Consider the following 8,956-nt stretch of genomic DNA (forward strand, 5'->3'; position numbering starts at 1 on the left):
AATATTTCAAACTTTAATCCATTTTGACTTTTTTTTTTTGGTGGTACTGGAGGTTGAACTTAAGACCTTGCACTTGCCAGGCAAGCACTTATTCTACTGAACTATCTCCTCAGCTCTTGACTTTAGTTTAGTGTGTCATGATAGACATGGGTCCAGTTTCAGTTTTCAGCAGGTGGAAACCAGTTTTTTCAACATCATTTGTTAAACAGGCTTTCTTCTGCTGAACATGTTTGGCCCTTCTCTCAAAGAAAAGGTGACTGAGTATTTTTGTAGATGAGACCATACTCATAAGTGAAACAAATCAAACTTGCATGTGTAAACATCATGTTGTCTCTCTAGTGCAAGAAATTAAGAGAGTAAATAAGATATAAAATCTGCAACAGATATTGAGAGGGAAAGAAACTGCTCAAACAGAAAGAACAACTGGGATTGGTGAAAAGAGAAGAGGGAAAAGAAAAAAAAAAAATATATATATATATATATACACACAAAATAGCTAAGATAATTGTACTACTAGTTTCTATTAGTGCATTGAAAAGAATGGGTTGTGCTTACATTGTTTGATCAATTTTGCATACCAAGGACCAAGGAGATGGCTCAGTGGAATAAGTGCTTCCCTGGCAAGTGCAAAGGCCTGAGTTTAATCCCTGGTTCTGCAAAAAAAGAAAAAAGAAAACACCCAAAGTTGTATACAGTGGCAATGAAGGATTCTTTTTCATACCAAGTATTGGCAGGCAAAAGGTGACTTTCAGTTCAGGACGTGTTACATTGACCTTCTCAAAACCTGAGCCCATTGGCCTAATGAATCTTTCATATTTAAATGGTTTTCTTGTAAAGTCATCTGCAGCAAAGCAGACTTTAGTAACCATCCTCTTCCATGCCTTCTTTTTTCTCTTTCAAGTTGGAATGACTTTTAATACTTTTGTTTCTCCTTGGCCACAAACTTTAGACAGAGGAACTTCCCGTTATCCCACCTTTTCTTTTTGTTTTTGTTTAATCATGGTGGAAAGTATTTTTGCATGCGGCTATCCCTCTCTGTCCAGCAGGTAGGCAGGTATTGCTCCTTGTGAAGTCTTTTCATTGTTATTTGTTTGGTGTTTCTCTTTTCTCACATCTTGATAGTATTTTTTTTTATAGTATTCTTCATTTGTATTTTCTCTGCATGGCACTATTTGTAGTAGACTTCAGCCTTCAGGCCAATTTTTTTTTTGTTTGTTTGTTTCTTTGAATGTTCATGAGCTTCTCAACTTGCCTTCTTTCTCCTTTTCTCATGGTAATCCAAGCAGTACATATAGTATTTACAGTGTAATTCTATATATTCATTTTGTGGCATGCTGACAGCTGCAGAGCCACTGGGGACAGCCTCAGGTGTGCAAAGAAAAGTCCTAAAAGTCCTAACTTCAGGGTCTCTCAGACACATGAGCTGCTTCCACACAGACAGAAATAGGAAAATAATAAGTATTATTTATAATAGTCAAGAAGTTGAAATAATCCAAATGTCTACTGATTGATACATGAAGAAACAAAACATTATGTACATATACAATGGAAAATTATTCAGATTTTAAAATCAAGTGATTCATGGTATATATGCTTAAACCTTTAAATTATAGGCTAAGTCACAGAGCTCCTCTGGCTTCATTTAAAAACTTTGGTGGACTCAGGGCAGCTTGCCAGACATTGGTAAACTCAGACCTTAGCCCCCAGTGTGCAGGTGTGGACCTGGTGCTGGTGCTGGTCCAACCATTTAAGAACTTCAGAAGACTCTGAATGGCATGTGGGTCTCAGGACAGCTGTGATCTATGGGCCTAGAGCAAGCAGTCATGGAGCTTTCATGGAGTCATTTGAGAACTTTGGCAGATTGCGGGCAGCCTGCAGGATTCTGGTAAGCTCTCACACTTAGCTTCCAGCACACAAGAATGGTGCTTGTACTGGTGCTCATTCAATCTTTTAAAAGCTTAGGAGGGATATGGATGGCCCATGGAATCCTAAAGAATCAGGCTAACACCCAACACCCACAGTGAAGTTTTATTGAGTGTTGACCAGTCACCACCACAAGTAGTGAGAGATTTGGTGATTCCTACCATGCTCTCTACTGTAGGGAAAACCTTACTTACACATGCCTCACCACTCTCCCACCATTGTTAAGTCTGTGATTACTTGGAGTTTCAAAAATCACAAAATGGAGTAGTAAACCACAATCTCAATCCTCTAGTCTACCCAGAAAAAGTCCAGGAGACAAAGACATACAAGAAGTTGAAAATTACATACCTAAAATTTCTGAAATGATAGCAACTGAGGTAAAGAAATAAGTCCATCAGGCTATAGAAGAAATAAGATCAGAAATAATGTCTCAGGTCAAAAAAGAAATGGCAACAATCATGAAAGAAATGCTCAGCACAACTAAAGACATAGATTTTAAAAAAATACAGAAGAATAAAAAAGGTGATGGAAAGACTGGGAATGGTGGTCTATGCCTCTAATCCCAGCACTAGGGAGGCTGAAAACAGGAGGATCACTACAAATCTGGGCTGTATAGTGAGACCTTGTACCAAATATATAACAAAAAGAAAAGATGGAAATACTGAATGAACACAACAAAAAATTAGAATGCATGAAAAAGACTCAAACAGCCTAGAAAATTAAGAACTCCATTGAAAGCTGGCAAAACCACTTGAATGAAACTGAAAATCGACTTTCAGACCTTGAAGACAGTGGTGCAGCTAATGAGCATGAAAAGAAAGATCTTTTAAAACTAACAAGGAACTAGAATATAACAATTCAGAAGATCCAAGAAAGCACAAAGAAAAATAATATAAGAATAATAGGTGTCAGTGAAGCAGCAGGGGACAACACAAACGACATAAAAAGATAAATTGCAGAAATACCAGCAGAAAATTTTCCAAGCATAAGAAAAGAAACTGGCATACAGTTAAGTGATGCATATAAAACTCCAAATAGCCATAATCACAATAAATCTATATCTAGACACATGATAATCAAGATCTCAGAAGTTCAGCAAAAGAATAGAATATGAAAAGCTGCTAGAGAGAGAAGAAACAGATCACCTACAATGGAAAGTCCATCAGAATCACAGCAGATTTCTCAACACAAACCATCAAATCAAGAAGAGTTTAGAGGGAAGTATTTCAGATCTTGAAAGAAAATAATTTCCAACACAGATTGATGTACCCTGCAAAACTATCTATCAAATTCAATGGCAAGATAAGATCCTTCCACGACAAATAACAACTGAAGAAATTCATGACCATCAAACTAAAGCTACAAAGAGTACTGACACATGTTTAGAAAGAGACAGAAGTGACCACAGCTTCAAGAACAACAGAAAGGAACCACCATACAGAGCAAGTAATTAAAAAGAAAGAAAAGGTACAGAATCTATAGCAGGAAAATAACATGACAAGGATAAGCCAATACATATAAATTATAACCATCAATGCAAACAGGCTCAATTCACCAATCAAAAGAAACAGACTAGTAGAGTAGATTAAGAAACAAAATCCAACAATATGCTGCACACAAGAAACATTTAACTCAAATGGAAATTCACAGATTAAAAGTCAAAGGATGGAAAACAATTATCCATATGCCACAGAAAATCAGAAAAAAAGCAGGGGTAGCTATCCTAGTTGCTGACAATATCAACTTTAAGCCAAAACTCATCCAAAGAGATAAAAAAGGTCACTACATACTTGTTAAGGGAAAACTGCAAGAGGAAGCGATAACAATTTAAATATATATGCACCCAACATAGGAGCACCCACCTACATAAGACAAATTTTAACAGATATGAAAAATCAAATGAGCAATAATACAATTGTAATGAGGGACTTTATAACTTATCACTGTCACAAAGAATAGATCAACTACGCAAAAAAATCAGCAAACAAATAACAGAACTAAATCAAACATGTGAAGAAATTTACATGATAGACCTTTACAGAGTGTTTCACCGAGCAATAACAGAATACACATTCTTTTGGACTGCACACAGGATTATCTCCAAAATAGACCAAATACTGCCACATAGAGCATTCTTAAGTAAATGCAAAGGAACTGAAATTATCCCAAGCATAATATCTGACCATAGTGCAATAACACTGAAAACTATTGACAAAAGAAACTACAAAAATATGATAAACAGGGCCAGTGAGATAGCTCAGTGGCCTAAAATGCCTGCTTAGGCAAAGTGCAGGGACTGCAGTTTGATCCCCAGCAATATATGCCCCACCATCCCTGCCCCCAGGGTGAGCTGAGCCAGCCACACACACAAAAAAAAAGAAAAAAAAAAAAGAAAAAGAAAAAGAAAAACATAAACACATGGAAATTAAATAGCAACCTCCTAAACAACCAGTGGGTCACAGATGATATTAAAGAAGAAATTAAACAATATTTATGATCTAATGAAAATGTATATACAACTTATTGAAACCTGTGGGATTCAATGAAAGCTGTCTTAAGAGGAAACTTTATAGCGGTAAATCCACACATTAAGAAAACAGAACAACTCCAAATAAATGATTTTATGCTGCAGCTCAAGTTACTAGACAAAAAAGAGCAAGTCTAGCCTAAAGAATGCAGGAAATGATAAATATTAGAGCAGAAATTAATGCAATGGGGACTAAGAAAATAATACAAAGAATAAATGAATCAAAGAGCTGGTTCTTAGAAAGAATAAATAAAATTGATGAATACTTAGCCAACCTCATCAAAAAAAAACAAAAAAAAAAAAAAAACCACAAAAAAACAGATAATTCATGTAATAAAGAAGGAAAAGGGTCCAGATCAAGTCCTAGCCCAGACCCAGTGAGTGTGTGGGAAAGCTTCCTGCTACCCTGTGCCAGCAGGACCTGTCTGGTTCAAGCCAAGGTGCAGTGTGGGTGAGACCGTCTTCCATCACCTTGGGACCCTTCCCACCCCTCCACAGTCCCCCCACTCCTGCCCAGTGAGGAAGTACCACTGTTGTGTTCTGAGGACCCCCAGATCCAGCCCTAGCCCAGGCACAGTGAGTGTGTGGGAGAGTTTCTAGGTAGCCTGTGCCAGCAGGAACTGCCAGTCCAAGTCCAGCTGAGCGTGGGTGAGACCCTCTTCCACCCTCTAAGGGGCCCCCCACACCAATCCGCAGTACCCCCCTACTCTTGCCCAATGAGTGAGAACTTCTGCCACGTTCTGGGGACCACCAGATTCAGCTCTAGCCAGGCCCAGTGTGTGTGGGAAAGCTGCCTCTCCCGCCTACTCCACCTTATCCCCTTCAGACTCAGCTCAGACCTGGCACACAGGTCAGGGATGAAAGCCTGCAGCTGCAGTTTCTGCAGAGAGATTAGGAAACAGAACCACCCAGCTAGCCCAGGAGCAGAACATCTTACCAGATGGGCGCAACAGGTTCACTCCCAAGGCAGCAGCAGGAAGGAGCTGAGCACAGCAGCCAGACCCAAGCCAGGCACAGCTGGATAAATCCAAACTTTGTAGATCTGCACTTGAATTTCAGTAGGTGCTAAGATTACAACTGTACAAAGCTCTACAACAAAGGTCAGAAGACAGCACTATACAAAATGACAAGAAGGAGCAAAATGCAATCTCAGAACCCAAGCCCACCCATAACAAGTGCAGAGGACACTAACACAGAACAAATTGGGAACCACACAGGTGAAAACAATGAATCAACAACTTCGGAAATAAAGAAACAACTGCAGAAAGGTATAGAGGAACAGAGATTGGAAATGAAAAAAGAAATCCCTGAATTAATAGCATCTGCAGTAGAGAATCAAATGCAAAAACATATGGAGGAAACCCAATGCCCACCCAGAACACGTGCACAGGACAATAGCTCAGCTCGAATGTATGAATTAATACCGTCTAAAGTAAATAAGCGATGATCTTGCCCCGATAGCCAATCAGAAGAACTGCCAGGTTGTCCTGTCCCACTTCTGTAACACCTGTTTGTGCCTCATATAAGACTGCTGGCTTATGGCCACTCACCACCTAGCTTTTGTTGGAAGTCAAGCCAGCCAGGACCACCAGTGTAAAATAAAGCTGCTCACTGTCTCCTGACTTCTTCAAGGGTTGCTCCTTCCCTGGACTCAGTTTTGCCACAACATGAATACAGTGGTGAAAAAATGAGATGCAAATAAGACAGGCAGACCTTCTGCATTAGCTATATCACTTATCTGATGTATCTGCTTTATGAAATGGACATACTATGCATGCTGTACAAATACAGTATGAATTTTGTGAGCTAAAAAAGAACTGTAGCAAATAAATGTTTGTGTTGATAGTCCAAAAAAAAAAAAAAACAAAACAAAAAGACAGCAATGTGCAATACAAACACCATGGTTGAATACCTCTCATCTTGTTCTTCTAAATGTGTACCATTTCTAATACCTTACTGATTATTATTATGCTCTCTTTAAAATAAATTAAAAATAATAAAGTAAAAAGGTCAAGAAAAGAATAAGGTTTGATGAAAGCACACATTAATGCTGAATCATTTTCCAATCTTGCAAACCTATAGCTGATAATTTGAGCAATAGACTGATAATAAAATTAAATAATATAACAACCATTGTTAATTTGCTATTCTTGTTTCAAAAATATGTACTATATGTATTGTAGGTTCTCTGTTTCTGTCTTTGTTTTTGCTTGTTTTTGTTTTTACTTTTTAAAATTAAATTTTAAAAAGAAAAAAAAATAAAGCAAATAAGCAATAGCAGAAAGTTATACAGAAACTGAGAGTGGAATTCTTTTCTGAAACAAAAAAAGAATTCTCTGAACTCATAGAATCTGAAATAAAGAATCAACTACAGAAACATAGGGAGGAAACCCAATCTGAAAAAAAAAACTCTACAGTAAAAGAATAACTGCTTCAAAGAAGAAATTGATTAAAAAAAAAAATACAGGAGACTAGAAAAACTATGGATTCCTTGAATGATGAATCCAGGAAAGAAATAGATTGCATGAAGGAGTGTCAAAGAGATATAGAGGAATTTAAATTTTCAATCACAAGCTTTAAAAACCGTGTGAGTGAAAGTGAAGACAGTTTCAGACCTTGAAGATGCTGGTGCAGCTAGTGAAAAGATAAGAAAGTAACTGCTAAAAACAACGAGGATGCAGGAAAAGATAATTCCTCACTTGCAAGACGATGCAAAGATGAACAATCTGAGATGAATAGGTATCAATGAGAAAAAAGGAGTCAATACAAATGACATTAAAAAAATATGGGCAGAAGTAATAGCAGAAAATTTCCCGAATAAGAACAAACAAACTGACATTCAGGTAAGCAAAACATAGAGAACAAGTAACCTCAACCCAATTAAAAACACACTGAGACATAAAATAGTCAACATTCCAGAAATTCAGCAAAAGAATACTATACTGAAAGCTGCTAGACAAAAGAAGCAGATCACATTCAAAGAAAAACCCATCAGAATTCTGGCCGACTTCTCTCAACAAACCATGAAGGCAAGGAGAGCATAGAGCAGAGTACTTCAAGTCTTCTGTGAAAACAAATTCCTCCTCAGACTACTATAACCTGCAAAACTCTCTTTCAACTTTGATGGAGAAGTGAAATACTTCCATGAAAAGGAACAGCTAAAGAATTTCATGATGACAAAGCCAACTGTACACAGGCTCCTGAAAGATGTTCTAGAGAGGGAACAAAATGATAAGAACTCCACGAATGAGATCAGAAGCAACCAACTAAATAGGGCAAAAAATTAAACACAAGAGAAAAAGGAGTAAACCACAACAGGTAAATAACATTTCAATCATAAGTCAATACATCTCAATTATAACCATCAATGTAAATGGACTCAGTTCACCAATTAAAAGAAACAGACTGGCATGGTGGATTAAGAAATAAAATTCAACAATATGCTATATACAAGAAACACATTTAACTCATAAAGACATCTATACTCTGAGAGTCAAAGGATGGAAAACAATACTACATGCACCAGCACCTCAGAAAAAAAGCAGGGATAGCAATCCTCTTCTCAGACAGTCTCAACTTCAAATCAAGAATGATCAAGCGAAATAAAGAAGGCCACTATATACTGCTTAGGGGAAAAATTCAAGAAGAAGAGGAAACACTCATAAATATGTATGCACCAAACACAGGAGCACACACCTATATAAAACAAATATTAATGGACATGAAAAATCTAATATCCAATACCAATCTTAACAGGAGTACTTAACACCCCCTTATCCCAAAAAGATAGGAAAACCAGACAAAAGCTTAGCAAAGAAATAACGGAACTGAACCAGAGCTTGAAACAAATGGACTTGTTGGACATATACAGAGTGTTTCACCCAAACAAAGCTGAATACACATTTTTCTCAGCTGCACATGGGTCATTTTCTAAAATAGACCACATACTGGTCCATAGGTGATGCTTAAGCATATGTAAGAAAACAGAAATTATCCCATGCACATTATCTGACCACAGTGCAATGGAACTGGGAATAAATGACAAAAGAAACAGAAAAACCACCAAAATACATAGAAACTGAACAACACCATCCTCAGCATCCAATGGGTCACAGATGAAATTAAACAAGAAATTCAACAATATCTACAATTCAATGAAAATTCAACCACAACTTATCAGAATTCATGGGATGCAATGAAGGCAGTTGTCAGAGGGAAATTCATAGCTGTGAACTCACTCATTAGGAAAACAGAATGGGAGAAAATAAACATCCTAATGCTGCACCTCCAGAAACTGGAAAAGCAAGAGCAAACCAAACCCAGAGACCAAAGACGGGAAGAAATCATAAAGATTAGAGCAAAAATTAATTCAATTGAGATGAAGAAAACAGTTCAAAGAAATAACAAAACAGAAAGCTGGTACTTTGAAAGATTAAATAAAATTGATAAACCTCTAGCTCACCTCATCAAACAGAGGAAAGAAAAAATTCAAATACAAGCAATAAG

General features: G+C 37.2%; 1 pseudogene; it reads right to left on the minus strand.

The window, feature by feature from the left end:
- Positions 1–683: 683 nt before the first annotated feature.
- On the minus strand, positions 684–1,333 carry LOC105743739 (annotated as a pseudogene).
- Positions 1,334–8,956: the final 7,623 nt, after the last annotated feature.

The sequence above is a fragment of the Octodon degus genome, unplaced genomic scaffold (assembly GCF_000260255.1).
Source record: "Octodon degus isolate 3935 unplaced genomic scaffold, OctDeg1.0 scaffold00160, whole genome shotgun sequence".
Classification (NCBI taxonomy): Eukaryota; Metazoa; Chordata; class Mammalia; order Rodentia; family Octodontidae; genus Octodon; species Octodon degus.